The following is a 15,240-nucleotide window of genomic DNA, read 5'->3' as shown; positions in this document are numbered from 1 at the left end:
TTTCTGTACTCTACGTGTGTTTCATGAATTATTGAAGTTTAGAAATGCAACTTAGGTCAGCCTACAAAACAATATTACATGAATGTGTTAACACAAAGAGAAGCAGATGATCAGCAATACTATATACATGCTTTGTAAGCCGACTCCCACAAATTGCTTATCTTGAGACTCTTTTTTTCCCCCAAGTAGAATCAATCATCAGAGAAGTGATTTGAGATTCTTTATTATGGAAATATTCCTCTTGAACAACAACAACAAAAAAAAGGCATTTCAGTTACATTTTCATTTTAAAGAGAGTTATGTTTCACCCTCTTGATAAGTTTATTGTTATGAAGTCTGAGGTAATTATCTCCATCAACTTATATTCTTGTTTAAAGTGTGAAAAGAAAGTTTTGTGACTGTCATTTCTGAATTTCTATTATATCGATATGGCTAAAAGAAAACAAATCTTGGGAAATAAATGTTTGTCTTATAGGCAGTGCCTCTAAATTTATGTGAATTTCATGATTGCTATATTCAGTTGAATTGCATAGCTCATCTTCTGGATGGAAACCTAATGATTACTTCTTCCTGCCTCTTAAAATTTATCAAGTTTAAAGAAAGTAACTATTGGGTTTTTTGTTTGTTTTATTTTGTTTTGCTAGATGGTTTTTGAGCCCTAGTTGTATAATGCAGGCAATAATTCAACAAGTTCTTTAAACAAAGTAAACTAAACTGAACTCAAATTGAGTGTTACTTAGGTGTGTGCACAGGTAATGTTACTGATCTTACCTAATACAATCACATCAATAGAATAAGACTTCTTGGGTAGATCCAAGGTAAAGAAACTGCCTGTCAGTGCAAAAGATGTAAGTTTGATCCCTGGGTGGGGAAGATCCCCTGGAAGAGGAAATGGCAACCCACTCCAACACTGTTGCCTGAACAATCCCATGGAGAGAGGAGCCTGGTGGGCTACAGTCCATAGTGTTGCAGAGAGTTGGACACAGCTGAGCACAAATGCAATATCCTAAAATTTATTTGTGTATGAATTCACAGTGGACACTTATTTGTATATATTCAATTTCTCCAATATTCCCAGAAGGTAAGGTGTTCTAGTTCAAATTTATAGAACAGGAAACAGAAACAGACATGACAAGGAGCAGCTGAATCTCACAAAGCAGATTCCAATTTGAGCAGAGCACACTCTGATAGCTGACTCTATTTTAAGTCCTAGGATTTTCCATAGTACCAAAGCCGCATAGTTGTACAACACAATAAGATCAGTTTCATAGTCGCTTCTCAGCTGTTCCATTTCTTGTTTTGAGATAGATGATGTGCTTATGAGCTCAGTCATGGAGGACTCTTTGCAACCCCATGGATTATAGCCTGCCAGGCGCCTCTATTCATGGGATTCTCCAGGCAAAAGGATTTGAATAGGTTGCTATTTTCTCCTCCAAGGGATCTTCCCGACCCAAGGATCAAACCAGCATCTCCTGTGTCTCCTGCAAACAGAAGGGTTTTTTGTTTGTTTGTTTGTTTTTACTACTAACACCACCTGGGAAGCCCAAATAGAGGATAGATATTGTAATTTTAAATTATTTGTTATTTAGGTCCTATAGGCTTATAGTTCTCTACCCTTTAATTTTTTGAGTTGTGAATTTATATTAATAACATTAAAGGAAAATAATTTTTGACTTAGGACCTTATCTCCTTCCCAATATAAGGTATAGATGTTCATTATTACATTTGTTAAATATAACAGCTGTATTGCTACATAATTTACATACAAGATAATTCAGTCTTTAAATTATATAATTAAATCACTATAATGACAGATTTGGGCAACTATTATCACAGTCAATTTGGGGACCTTTTCTTCACTCCAGAACAGTCAATACTTATTCTCCTCTAAACCCCCAACTACAGCCCTTGGCAATCACTCATCCACATCCATGTAACATGTCTTAGTATTTCATTTTGTCTGTCATGTAATATTCCATTGTATGCATAGATCCACATTTTACTTATCTGTTTATCAGTTGATGAAAATGTGGGGTGTTTTCACTTTTTGGCTATAATGAATAGTACTACTATAAATATCTGTCTGCAAGTTTTTATATGATCAAATGTTTTCTGTTCTCTTGATAATTATGAAAGAGAAACTGAGCCAGACAGACTCTGGCCAAAATGATAACAGATTTTATTCAGAAACTATTGCCATAAGGGAAAAGAGACTTGAGAATCAAACTGAGCTTAGTTCTGAATACAGCAAAAAAAAAAAAAAAAAAGTAGAAATTTACAGACATTGTACAGAGTATGGGTTGGGAAATTCTAAGAGAAAACGGGGTTCAGGGAGGTAATTCTTACTCAATAGGCTTAATGAGGCTCTTCTAAAGTTAGACCAAGAACTTGGACATCAAAGTTGGGGTATGAGAAATTTGGTCAGATATCAGTGGTGGTCAAATAGCAGTGGTAGAGAGATTCCCACTAAACTACCTGGGCAGGATTTTTGCTAAAACTGGCCTCAGCAAAGATGGCTACAGAAGGCCAAAAAGTAGAGGCCTAGTTGAGAGAAGGGCAGTTGCTGCATGATAAGATAACTCCATGTTAACCTTTTGAGGAACTTGCAGACAGTTTCCAAAGAGGCTGCCTCATTTTCCTCTCAGACACAGTCACTAGCAATTTATGATGGTTCCAGTTGTTCACATCTTCACCAATAATTATCATCATTTGTCTTTTTTATCGTAACCATCTAGGAGCTGCAAAATTCTCTCACATTTCCCTAATAGATGATGATATATATTGCCTTTTCACGCGAAGGTTGACCATTTGTATGTCTTCTTTGGAAAAACGGCTATCTCTTTACATACTTTTAAAACCGAGTTTTTTTGTCTTTTTATGATTGAGTTGTGGAAGTTATTTATGTGTTTTAGATACAAGCCTCTCAGCAGTTATATGATTTGCAAATATTTTCTTCCATTCTGTGGGGTTTTTTCTAACTTTCATGGCCTCATTTGAGGCATAAAAATTTTTAATTTTGATGAGGTTTAATCGGTTTTATCTTTTGTAGCTTGAGCATTTTGTATTGTACCTAAGAAGGATTTTCCTAAGGTCATGGCATTTTCCTTCTGTATTTCTTCTAAGAGTTTTAGAAATTTGGGTCTATGACCCATTTTGAGTTATTTCCTGCATGTAATATGATGGAGGGGTCCAGCTTCGGTTTTTCAGCGTTGTACTTTAACTGAATGTTATGACAAGCATTATAATGGGGGGAAATCCTAGGCAAGGTATAATTTGTTACACAGTAGCCTGCCTTTGTAGTGCTTTTTCACTTTTGTACTTTTCCATTGCAAAGAATAATATTTACATAATGTAATTGTATTTACAGCTGAGTTTTTGATTATTTTATTTCCTCAGAAGAACATTATCTTTTTGATATCTACGAATGGTCTTCTATTCAGCAACTATTTAATAAATGTGATTTATAAGTTTAGTGATTCTACCTATAAATATGTTGAAGGAATCAGCATTAAGTGAGACTAAAAAAGAAAAGATAGGAAAATTAGCATTGATTTCATTAGATTAGACTTTCAACTGCACATTGACATCTGGAGGGAGTAAAATTCCCAAATATTTATTAATATTTGGCATAATGAAAAATATTATTTATCACCCTATTGCCGTCAAACTTTTAAAGATGAAAATTTTAAATTATCCCCTAATTAAACTTGTGGAACAGAATTACAGCAACAGTATTTCTAGTGACAGGTAGCTTTAGCATATTGGGCTTCCCTGGGTGACTTAATAGTAAAAAAATCCACCTCAGTAGTAAAGGATCTTCCAAGTAAAGAATCAAACTTGGGTTAGATCCCTGGGTGGAAAGATTCCCCTGGAGAAGGGAATGGCTATCCACTCCAGTATTCCTGCCTGAAAAATTCCATGCAGAGAGGAGCCTTGCAGGCTACAGTCCATGGGGGTCGCAAGAGTCGGACATCAACACGACTTAGGGACTAAACCACCACCGCCACCACAGGTCATAAACCCTGCTTTGCTGGAATTGTCTCAGCAATATTCCTTCATGGGACTCTTCTCTCAGCCAGAAACCCCTTTCTCAGCTTACATGCTCATAGAAAGCTCTTTATTGAGTGACAATGCCATGCCAAGGACAAGGTTGCTTTCTAAATGGTCCGTCTCTTCAGCGTCACGCACTTTATGACAGGAATAAAAATAGAGAATACTGATCTATATTTGACTACCCTCCCCAAATGTTATTGTTTTTATACTTGCTGAGAAAGCTTAAAAGAAGTACTTTGAACTTGCTTATGACTGTCTTGATTCTGATTCTCACTGGGTTTTGAGAACACTGATCTTCAGCTGATGTTTAGTTTGTACACTTTGGTAGTAAGCATTTTTCATTATTTAGTGGATTATAGATCACATTATTATTGAATGGATTATAGATTGCATTTGCTGCTCCTTACTCTTCTTAAAATAGATTTGAGTGCCAGACCTACCTGGAAGGTTACTGTAGCCTGACTTACTGATGTAAACTGGGCATCTCCATTTGTAACTAGTCTGAATGAAGCTAAAATAACATCATCAGGCCATTAGATGAGTTGTTTACGTTTTGTTACTGGAGTCAAGTAAAATGGACTTCTGTTGAGAAACAGTGTTTATGTTGGCTGGGGAATGTGGAAGTATAATCTCTAAGTGCCTCCTTAGAATAAATGTTTATGTAAAGGGGAAAATCTCATGGATAAATCACTGCTATCATTTTCACCTGCCAGTATCTAAGCCATTTTTGATAAGTGTTAGGATTACCTACTCTACTTACTCTTAATTCCTCTTTCTTTTCTCATAAGACTCCCTGTCTTATGATAAAGGACTTCACTGCTTCCTTTTAATTTTAGGAGGAGAAATGTAAAGTTTCTGTAATTTTTCATTTTCAGAAAGTTGCCTGCTCCCTCATGAAAAAGACCATTCACAAAGCACTTTAGCGTTAACCTCATTTAATTCCTTCATCATACTTCGAAAGACTGTCCCCCTTCTACATTGCCAATATTTCACCTTTTGGGCATCACCACTTCCTCACTCTGGGAGTTTAGATGATACATTCAGTTGTCTTTCAGAGTTCAGTTGGGTTATAACAGAAACTCATTAAAGCCTGTAGCATTATGTCCACGTTATTATTATTATTTTTATTTTTTTTACCATAGTGTCCATGTGCCAGTTCAAGATTTTAAGCACTAATGCTTAAAATTGTGATGGATGATTTTATAATTTTTAGATAACAAGTATCATTTTACTGTTATTTGGAGAGTAAATAAAATCATCTGCTCCCCCATTACAACTATTACAGGAAACTAGAATTGTTTTTTCAGCAAGGATGACTTTTATAAAAGAGCTATGTAATGTTGTTGAAGGAGGAGGCCGCATGTCTGTCACATGACACATTATCAAAGTTGGAATAATTTATGGTTAATAGTGAGACATAAAGATTGGACTGCTGCTACTAGTGGATAAACACTCATGTTCCTCAGGCAGAATTCAGGTATTATTTGTGACCTTTTATAAATGAGAGCTTAAAGTGTAGGAGAAGCCATATGTAGAATCTCATTTTACTGGTAAGTAAGCCAAGGCTGAATAAGTTTAAGTAGTTTGCCCAAGACCACATAGTTTGCTGAAGCCATAACAACAAGACGCCAACATTTGCTGCACTTTCCCACTGTTGACCGTTGTCACTTGGTAATGGCCAAGGCATGCATATACTCCATCTCATTAACACTACAGATCTGTAAGGTGCCAGAAATAACACATTATGTAAGTACTAACTAAGTACTCAGTGTGTATGCAGCACTGAGTTAAATATAAGTGAAAGTGAAGTCGCTCAGTCGTGTCCGACTCTTTGCTAATCCCATGGACTGTAGCCCACCAGGCTCCTCCATCCATGGGATTCTCCCGGCAAGAATACTGGAGCGGGTTGCCATTTCCTTCTCCAGGGGATCTTCCTGACCCAGGGATCGAACCTAGGTCCCCTGCATGGCAGGCAGATGCTTTAACCTCTGAGCCACCAGGGAAGCCACCAGAGTTAAATATAATGTGATAAAAATAGAAAGAGAGCACTGTGCTTTATATAATAAAGTTAAGCTTCCCTCTTAGGATATAGTGAAGTTATCTTTACAAAGATACACATTATACCTCCATCTTCTCTCTTTAATCCCTACCTGGGAATCTTCCTAAGGGAAGGTTCTTTAGTGTTGAATTTTATTGTGCAAACGGAATGAGATCATGGGTCAAGAGGACTATATTTTCCGTCTCTTTTCTACCGCCAGTAGTGTGGTGAAGCTGGCTTGTACTACCTTGCAAGAGCTGATTTTGCCATCCCTCCTCCAGCTCAGTGCTCACTGATGTCAGCTTCAGTTCAGTTCAGCCACTCAGTCATGTCTGACTTTTTGTGACCCCACAGACTGTAGCAGCCTCCCTGTACATCACAACTCTCGGAATTTACCCAAACTCTTGTCCATTGAGTCGGTGATGCAACCCAACCATCTCATCCTCTGTCATCCCCTTCTCCTCCCACCTTCAATCTTTCCCAACATCAGGGTCTTTTACAAAGAGTCAGTTCTTCGCATCAGGTGGCCAAAGTATTGGAGCTTCAGTTTCAGCATCAGTCCTTCTAATGAATATTCAGGACTGATTTCCTTTAGGATGGACTTGTTGAATCTCCTTGCAATCCAAGGGACTGTCAAGAGTTTTCTCCAACACCACAGTTCAAAAGTATCAATTCTTTGGTGCTCAGCTTTCTTTATTGTCCAAGCTCTCACATCCATACATGACCATTGGAAAAACCGTAGCTTTGACTAGGCTGACCCTACAGTATGATGTCGGCTTAGTCAGTTGCAATTAGCCCTGATGGGAATATTTACACCACAGAAATTGACAGGCTCTACAGAAATGCAACTCTCTCTCTCCCCTAGCCAGTGTCTGCGTTAAAACATTTACCAGCGGGTCAGTGTACAACACCAGCATTCATTGGGCAGAATTGGACGAGTTATTTTTACTTCTTGAGCTATTAACTGCACCTTATGTGAAACAGGGATAGTAATATATCCTATAGCATATATCACAGGATTTTAAGAGGAACATGTGAGAGTACTTTGAAAATATATGAAGTGAAATTAGTAATATCACAATGATAAGTTGTGTATTCAGTGATAAAACATGAGACTCTTGGCAAAGCCAATAGAGTGTAAGTGGATCTAGACTTTCTTACCCTATATCTACGCTCAACCTGACAGTGTATCTGGTCAGATGAAAAGCAAAGTGAATTCAGAGTCAAAGTATCAGGCCAAACACTGGTTTCTATAGTATACATCAAGTAACAGATAGGTACCATGTACAATGTAGATTATTAGCCCAAAATAGTAACCTATTCCTTTTCCTAAGCTCTGCGCTCTCTATGCCTCTGATGAATTAGGCTTATGAAGGTGGATAAAATATTTTCTGTATGCATACTATGAAGGGCCTCAGCAGAAAGAATTTTCTGTCTTCTTTTTATCACCTATTCAGTACAGAGCTCTGCATATAAAGGACACACAGAAAACATTACTGATAAATTTGACCTTTTGAGGCTGCAAATTCCTGCTTTCATTTTAATGACCCTTCAAAATACTTTCAGAAGACTTATTCCAATCTGCATGAAAATCCCTACCCTTTGATTCAGTGTCCCTGCCTTTGGCATTTTCAATGTGGTTAAATAAGTTACATATTGAAACTACGAAATCATCTTCTGACTTCAAACACTTTTGAGAGTGCTTATGTGGAAAAGTGGGTACTTTATACTGGTCAGCTCTTATTTACCTTTGAAAAAAAAAGAAAGCTGAGAAAGTTCCCTCCATAAAACCCATCACTATTGATGCTGGACTGTCAATCACCAAAACACCATACAGTTGTTTATTTTTCCTGATGTGAACTGTGTGTTGCAGATTGTCCTGAGGACTTGCTGTTCCAAGATGAAGGCTTTGTAGAAGCTAAGGAATCCTATTCTTTTTTAGCTGAAATTGAAATCATCATAGCCAGATACATGTGAGCTTGTCATTCTCAAATTCCACAACCTTAATCTGGTTATTTAACCTCCCCAAGCCTTGATGTCCTCATCTGTGAAATACATGTACAGGTTTGTGGTGAGGATTAAAGGAAGAAGGCTACATATATGGAACTCTTAACACTGTCTCTGGCACATTATAAATAATACATTATTATTACTGTCACTACCTTTTAATAAATTGCTTACTCCTGGGTTTACTCCTATCTTGCCAAATCACATTAAATATGCTACTCTGTCCTTTTGTTTCCTCACATAAGAATTAGGTATAAGATCTACCACTTTTTGCTTCTCTGGAATAATAGAATTAATTCATGGTGGACTAAATTATTCTCAGTGAGTACAGTGAGAACTCAGTAAAGTTCTTTTTTTTTAAAAAAATATCACCAACCCTAGTTTTGTGACAAGCCAAGCTATCTCAACAATCCTAAAAGGTATCATGAAGGTAACCACAAGAGTTTTATGAAAAAAATAAGTTTTGTGCACTTTTAAAATCGAATCATGTTACATAGGATGCTGCAGACTGGGAATACAATGAAAGGATAATTTGAATAGTTGAAAATAAAACAGCAGTGATATTCCATTTCAGAATGCCCAGGGATGATTGCTTTGAAGTCTTAAACTTTATAATCTGAACGCACATACTCCTCCTAACAAACTTAAATAATGAACTTAAATAATGACAAGCATGGAAGACACAATTCCAGAATACAATATTCAGATATTATAAAAGAATTAGTTTAGGGGAGTGGAGTATAGAATTGGTAAGATGCAAACATTTTCTGCAAAGATGATGAAAACGAATTCTTTTATAATGCCTGAAATTTCTGCGGACATTGTATAGCCAGAAGCCATGCTGTTTACCTTTAACAGAATCTTCCTCTGGAGCCAAGCTCAAAGCTCGGTTGTAGAAGGGTAAGCATGAGTGGAGAAATACAGAAGATTCATTGGAACTCAGAATGCACAGGCACAGTGGGCTGTGTACTCCATCTCCCATCCCAGAGAAAATAATTTCTGGACTCTTGAATGGATATTTTGCTTATAATATAATATTAAAATAAAACTGTTGGCACAGTGGGGATTCATTCTCTCTATTCAAATTCTTCTAGAAATTTCCTTGGTTGATTTCAGGAAGAATAATATTTTAAGAGGAAAAAATATATTACTTCTAAACTTTTTGGCTTCTTTGTTTAAATATAAATACAAATTAATATTCCTTGTTTGCCAGTGTGTTGAGTTTGAGCTATCATTAGTATGTTGAATACTACTTTGAATTTAACATTTTTTGCTTTTATTTCAAAAACATGGGTTTCTGAAAACAATCATGTATGTTGGCTCCTGATTATTATCTAATTGATTATGAGATAAAATGTAACCTCTTGCAGGCTTTAAAATCAAGAAGCATCTATTAAGTATGTTAGGCAGGATTTTAGAAACAGAGACCTAATTGAAATAAAAAGGTGTTTATTTGGAGTTTGTTAGGAGACATATATTTGCCCAGGAGACATATATTCAAGAAACACTTGAATTGTGTACCACAGAACTGTACAAGGAAAGGAGGCTTATAAAGGAAAAAAATCTCAAGGTTGCAGTTAGTTACATGAGTGGCGGTGGTTTAGTGACTAAGTCGTGTCCGACTCTTGTGACCCCATGGACTGTAGCCCACCAGGCTCCTCTGTCCATGGGGATTTCCAGGCAAGAATACTGGAGTGGGTTGCCATTCCCTTCTCCAGGGGATCTTCCTGACCCAGAGATTGAACCTGGATTTCCTGCATTGCAGGCAGATTCTTTACCAACTGAGCTACAAGGGAAGCCCCTAGTTACATGAGTTGTGTATCAATCATTATAATCGGACCTGGAAAAAAGTAAGGGTGCTTGTTAAGTAAAGCGTGGTTGGAATCCGAAATGGTTGCATAGTCACAGGGAGAGAACTTGAGAGCTGGATGCTGCAGGTGGCAGGTGCTGTTCAGAACACAGCTGGTGGTGAGCTCGGGCCTGGTACAGTTCGAAGACAGTTGGTGTTTTCAGTGGTGCAGAGATGTGTCTGAGACCTGAGCCTCAGTGACCTCTCAACTCCGTACTTTAAGCTTGTGATTACCCATTATAATATCGATTGGTCATCAAATGCATTTGCTGTGAATGCATTAAACACTAAAGCAGGTAAAAGGAACAGAATGGGGAGGAGGAAGCTAGAGCTGGAACAGGAGTTTCACGTGGCTTCAGGGAGCATGCAGTTTCACTGAGAGAGAAGATTTGAAACAGAAATCGAATCTTAGAAACAGAGGAAACCCTAAAGCCATACGGTCAGATGGTTTTGTTTCTTAGCTAAGGAAACGCACCACTGAGATGAAATGACATGTCCAGCCCATTTGTAGTTTCAGATGTTGCTGGGAGAGAGTAGGCTGTGGGCGCGGAATTGAAGAATGGGTTTTGTGGGCTACATGGAAGTTCAACTACTGTTACTCACTGTATGTCAATTCCTGGGTCGGAAAGATCCGCTGGAGGAGAGTGTGGCAACCCACTTGAGTATTCTTGCCTGGAGAATCCCATCGACAGAGGAGCCTGGCGGGCTACAATCCACAGGATCGCAAGAGTAGAACGTGACTTAGTGACTGAACCCCGCCACTACTGCGTGTCAAGCTTTATGCTCTGTTCTTGTGTCCTTACTACCTCTTTTACTTTATCCTAACAATGTTGTGTTCGTCACTGAGTCCTGTCCGACTCTTTGCAACCCCATGGACCGTAGCCCACCAGGCTCCTCTGTCTGTGGAACTCTCCAGGCTAGAGTACTGGAGTGGGTAGACCTTCCCTTCAGGAGAAGGCAATGGCACCCCACTCCACGACTCTTGCCTGGAGAATCCCGTGGACAGAGGAGCCTGGTGGGCTGCAGTCCATGGGGTCGCTAAGAGTCAGACCTGACTGAGCAACTTCACTTTCACTTTTCCCTTTCATGCATTGGAGGAGGAAATGGCAACCCACTTCAGTGTTCTTGCCTGGACAATCCCAGGGATGTGGGAGCCTGGTGGGCTGCCGTCTATGGGGTCACACAGAGTTGGACATGGCTGAAGCGACTTAGCAGCAGCAGCAGACCTTCCCATCTCCAGGGGACCTTCCTGGCTCAAGGATAGAACCCAGATCTGCTGCATTGCAGTTATTACCATCTGAGCTATAAAAATGTTATATGTTAAATATTATTAACCAAAGTCTGAAGAAGTAAAGTAGTTTTCCCAAGGATTCATAAGCATTATATTACGGATTCACACTCATAACTTCTGACAATAAATTTGGCCTTCTAGCACACCAATGTGGTGAGTAAAAGCATTTCAAATTGCGTTTGTTTGAAATAAGAAATGGGACTGATATTTGGAGGAAGAGAAGATAAGATACCTTGCTGAGAAGCAGAAATAACTGTGGAAAGTTTTATATCGATAGAAAGTTACATGGCAAATCCAAGGTGAGCTTGTTTCATACAAGACAGAGTATTAGAATATTTAAGTAGAAAGGAAGGGAGGGAGAGGGGGATTAATAGTCTTTGAAATAAAACTGAGCCTAGCTGATAGAAAATATCCTATGTATGTCTATGAATGGTTGTAATATATATTGATTCAAAACAGCTAGGGAAACAAGGATTCAGCACCTTGTAGCAGTAATTATCAATTTGTGTTTGGATTATAGGTAATATTTTTCTTCTGCAATCATTTCAAAGAAATAGATATGTGGAAACTAGATTATTTGCTGAATTGAAAACACTGCTGAATTTTAAACCATAATAGATAAGAATTTGAAATAAAAATTAGGACAACATGTACTAAATTGGAGTATGAATAGCTCATTATTTTATCAGTTAATTGCTTTCCATCTTTTTTCCTAATTAGAGTTAAAAACTTAACAGTCTATTTTGATGAACTGTTCACAAGAAATTTGTAGTTTTTAAATGCCAGCTTGTATATAAGTAGATACTCACAGATTCTTTAAAATTGTACTGTGTTCCTGGACAAATACTGAATCTTTATAGTTTAGGTTGGCCTAGCTTCCCTGGTGGCTTAGAGGTTAAAGCGTCTGCCTGCAATGCGGGAGACCCGGGTTCAATCCCTGGATCAGGAAGATCCCCTGGAGAAGGAAATGGCAATCCACTCCAGTATTCTTGCCTGGAAAATCCCATGGACAGAGGAGCCTGGTGGGGAGCCTGGTGGGGAGCCTGGTGGGCTACAGTCCATGGGGTTGCAAAGAGTCGGACACGACTGAGCAAGTAACTTAACTAACTTAAATAATTTCAAGCATAACAGAGCTACATTAAACACTCAGTAAACTTTTACTGATTGTGTTTGGTTTGGCTCCTTATTTATTTTTTTTTAATTTCACAGAATGTTACAGTGATAATTATGACTTTAGTTCTCGACCTGCTTTAGATGATTTTGTTTCAATTTATCTGTTACATATTGATGCCATTTATTAAGGCCTTTTTTCCTGTGATTTCTTTCTGGAAATCAATAAGATGTTATTTATTTTCATTATTTCTCAAAAAATGTCAGTTTTTAAAAATTATTCAAGTTGTTATAAACCAAACATCACAAAGGTTATTTATAATATGATCTTGTAATTACGCATAATGTGACTTTGATGTCCCATACAAATGCTATAGTGTTACATTTTCTTCTCCTATCTATTTTTCTCCCACTTTAGAAATAAGATAATTCAGCATGACCAATATACTGCCAAGTGTTAGGCACTCAGTCATGTCTGACTCTGTGACCCCTTGGACTGTAGCCTGCCAGCCTCCTCTGTCCATGAAATTCTCCAGGCAGGAATATTGGAGTGGATTGACATTCCTTTCTCCAAGGGGATCTTCCTGACCCAGGGATTGAACCTGGGTCTCCCAAATCGCAGGCCGATTCTTTACAGTCTGAGGCACCAGGGAAGCCCATATATGGCCAAACTATTTCCAGTAATTGACATTCCCTGATGGAAATGATCTTTTTTTTTTCTTCTAAACTTATTCACTCACTTTGCACTTTTTAAACTAACCAACTGCCTCAGCTGACATTTGAAACCACACACAAATCATGCTCACAAAACTTTCCTGTAATAACCATTTCATCTTAAAAACACCTGCTTTCTCAGAGCGGAGAGAGCTGCAGGCTGTATCAAAGTTTCTTCAAAGCCTCCAGGCTGTAGTTTATGCTCCTTCCACGAAATCCGTCTGAGGTTTCTTCGTGATGTTAACAGTATATGTGCTGCGGGTTTTGCTCATGCCTTTGGGTTTTGAGAAAATTCTTAGATGTTCTTCTCTAAAAATCCCTTAATAACCTTTACTGAGAATATGCTTTCTCAAAACACTTAACGTTAACAGAAAGTTCATAACGCATTTCACGTTGCTCACAATATTCGGCACGTGCCCTTTACCCAACAAGAAAGATAAAAAATGTGAAAGGTCAATACTAGTTCAAAGAAAGGGGGGAAAGAAGGAAAAAAAAAAGAAAAACAGGAATAATAACGGCTAAGTATATTTTCCCTGTTTTAAATGTTTGTAGTGAGGTTTGAAAGTCCACTATTTCCTTAACCAAATTAAATGAAACAAAATTTGGGTTTTTGTATTCATTAGTGTAGATGTATTTGATCTGGCCAGGAAAACTTCACAAATTACTTTTTAGAAAAAAAAAAAAAAAAGAAAACAATATTATGTAAAATCCAAGGAAAGGATTTAAGCACAGCAGTGACCAGAATCGAACAATCTTACCCTCATATTTGGATGGCCAGTTATATATTTCCTTGAATAGAAAATGATAATAAAAACAAAAATAAGAAAACAAAATTTATTAAATTCATTTGTAACTAGACAACTTTGATCTTGTGAGTTTCTACCTTGTTCCTTCATTTGCACTATATTTCTGTCTTGTCTTTTTTTTTCCCCCTAACTTGTTCCATTTGAAGTCTCCTTTTCCCAGGCCCTAGGGTTGTATTCCTTCTTTCTTTTGATTTCTGCCCTCGGTGGGTAAGGTTGGTCCAGTGGGTTGTGTTGGCTTCGTATTGGGGGTTACTTGTGCCCACAATCTAGTGGGAGGAGGTGAGTTTTCCTTTTTCCCCTGCAATGGACAGGACTGTGTGAGGTGGTATGATCTGGGGTGTCTGTGGGACTCCCGTCTGCTGATGGCTGGTTTTGTGGTGTTTTCTTGCTTCTTGTTTGGGAGAGGCGTCCTGCACTGGGTGCCATTGGCAGCTGGGTGCTCCTGAGCTTTGTATGCAGGTATAGTCCTTCCTGGAAGTTCTCACTAATTAATAGTCCCTGGGATCAGGAGTTCTCTGGCAGTGTAACTAGACAACTTTTTATATCAAAGAAAATCCACATTCTTCCTTAACTTTAGCTGATCGCATATAAGATCATGACTGTGGCCAGAAGGCTGGGCCGCCTCCTTTCCTGTTTGAGGTTCTGATTAACCTGTGAGTGTGCATGCTGTTCAGGGGAACAAAGCTTGGTCGCAAAGGTGGATCAAACATTTTGGAGTATTTTATTGCCTTTTTAAAAGAATAGTGTAAAATACTTTGAAAAATATTTTTCTATCGAATTTTAAACAGCATAAGCAGTGAACGATTTACAAATATTTATTACTTGTGCTATGTTTTTGCTCTTCTGTGGGTTGAGGTAGTATTATTAATTAGCTTTAGTAACATGTGACTTAGAAATTGGAGTTGAATAAGTCAGTATAGTACAGGCAAAGCATTTATGTTTGGATTTTTAATTGAAATATGAAAGATTTTAGAAACCTATAGGCATAGTTTAAAATCCTCTTTTTCTGAGAAAATTGCTTAATCACTGCCCAATTACTCTGCCTTTTGCAGTCATATTTAACCCTTTCTGAGAAAATTCTACTTTGCAAGTTCTATGAATGTTTTCTTCTAGTTCTTTTTAATACAAGATTCCACAGTAATACTTACTCACGTTCTAGGTCCCTTGTCTATTCACATTACCTCAAAATAAGCAAGAAAATAAAAGATAAGAAAGATAAAATAAATGCATTCAATTTTCTAAATGCATGAGAAATACTTTATTTCCTCAGCAATCTTTTTAATGTCCCTTATACAGTTACTTTTCACATTTCATTTACTTTATACATAGTATGCTTGCTATAGGTTATATTGAATGCTTCTCTAAATTCTTC

The 15,240-nt window shown here is 37.7% G+C and overlaps 1 protein-coding gene and 1 non-coding gene across 2 annotated transcripts in view; one reads left to right on the top strand and one right to left on the bottom strand.

Annotated features, from left to right (window-relative positions):
• ST8SIA4 (ST8 alpha-N-acetyl-neuraminide alpha-2,8-sialyltransferase 4) overlaps positions 1–15,240 on the top strand; it is a 101,753-nt gene that overhangs the window by 86,203 nt on the left and 310 nt on the right.
• Positions 5,984–6,056, bottom strand: TRNAG-GCC (transfer RNA glycine (anticodon GCC)). The gene has a single exon. It is a non-coding gene; the product is annotated as a tRNA-Gly (tRNA).

Source organism: Budorcas taxicolor, chromosome 7 (assembly GCF_023091745.1).
Source record: "Budorcas taxicolor isolate Tak-1 chromosome 7, Takin1.1, whole genome shotgun sequence".
NCBI lineage: Eukaryota > Metazoa > Chordata > Mammalia > Artiodactyla > Bovidae > Budorcas > Budorcas taxicolor.
The sequence above is the reverse complement of the archived record's forward strand: the minus strand, read 5'-3'. Positions and strand labels throughout refer to the sequence as shown.